Source organism: Carlito syrichta, unplaced genomic scaffold (genome assembly GCF_000164805.1).
Source record: "Carlito syrichta isolate Samal-C Ts95f unplaced genomic scaffold, Tarsius_syrichta-2.0.1 Scaffold317479, whole genome shotgun sequence".
NCBI lineage: Eukaryota > Metazoa > Chordata > Mammalia > Primates > Tarsiidae > Carlito > Carlito syrichta.
In genome coordinates this window covers 143,937-145,315 of record NW_007261575.1, presented here as the reverse complement: position 1 = coordinate 145,315, position 1,379 = coordinate 143,937, and the positions used below count along the sequence as shown (strand labels likewise).

The following is a 1,379-nucleotide window of genomic DNA, read 5'->3' as shown; positions in this document are numbered from 1 at the left end:
AATTACAGGCGCGCGCTACCACGCCCGGCTGATTTTTTTTGATTTATTGTAGAGATGAGGTCTCTCTGCCCAGGCGGGTCTCGAACCCACAGGCAATCCACTCACCTCAGCCTCCCAAAGGCGCGGGATTACAGGCTGAGCCACTGAGCCTGGCTCTCCTCCTGATTCTTTTAGGGAATGAATGTGCACATCAGCATCAGCAAACACGAGTATCTGCGCTGTTAATATTTCTGTTAATTGATATTCTATTTTGATTAATTAGTATTGATTAATTGATATTCTATTTTTGTTTTCAGTTCAAATTCATTTCCCTTTTATTAAAGTCCAAATTACCATTACATAGTTTGGTACTCAATAAAGGAAAACTTGTTCAAATAAGGTAATATGTTATCATCAGTATTTCCAGGTAACTGTTTACAATCAAGTAGCAATACCAATAAATCCTTAGGAAGCACATCCATGAGGTTTATACTTTGTCAAGGCCCAGTTCCTCTGGAGTGGAGATTTCCAATTCATTTAAAGTTGGTCTAAGTTCCTGGATGACATAGGGGTAGATTTCCTTATGAGGTCCTGCTTTGTCCTTAACAACCTCTAGGATGCGAACTGCACTAGCAAAATCATTTAACCATCTGCATGCCCGGAAAGCAGCATCAGTGATTTTGGGTTCTGGAACCAGATCATAGCCAACACGCGTGTTCATCCCTTTACTCAATTCCCAGGCATCTATATCTGGTTTGTTGAAGTATGTCACCCAGCGAGCATCAAACTCCTCATCTGTCTCATGTGACCCATGAGAAAAGCAACGAACTGAACGGATAGCGGCGGCGGGGTCGGGGGCCGGGGCGTCGTACAGGAGGCCTTGAGGGCCAGCTGGGTGGCCGCGGTTACAGCGCAACGACGGAGAGCAGAGCCCAGCATGACGGCGACTATGGCACGCAGGCCAAGGCTGGAGAGAAGCCGGGTGTGATATTCTATTTTATACACTTATTTCTTATGAATATGACTAGTGTGAGTCAGTATTTGAGAAACTGTTCACCTCTGGATGCCCTGACAAGGTCATAATTTTACAGAGAATGGACCCTGGACTGGACAGAGGGTGGGCCATTTCATGATGTTTTGAGGGAAAACTTCCTTTGGGAGAGTCTAATGCTTGGAACAGTTTGGAAACACACCAAAGGTCTTTTTGGATGCTGCCACTGACTTTAGACTTTTTTTTTTTTTTTTTTGCATAGGAGTCTCACTGTCACCAAGGCTAGAGTGCAGTGGCACACTCACGGCCACCGCAGCCTTCACTTGCTGGGCTCAGATGATCCTTCCACCTCAGCCCTCCAAGTAGCTGGAACTGCAGGAGTGCACCACCGCACCCAGCTAATTCTTTG

General features: G+C 45.8%; 1 pseudogene across 1 annotated transcript; it reads right to left on the bottom strand.

The window, feature by feature from the left end:
- Positions 1-281: 281 nt before the first annotated feature.
- On the bottom strand, positions 282-918 carry LOC103277364 (annotated as a pseudogene). Its single transcript, XR_505428.1, has one exon. The product of XR_505428.1 is annotated as a cytochrome c oxidase subunit 5A, mitochondrial-like (transcript).
- Positions 919-1,379: the final 461 nt, after the last annotated feature.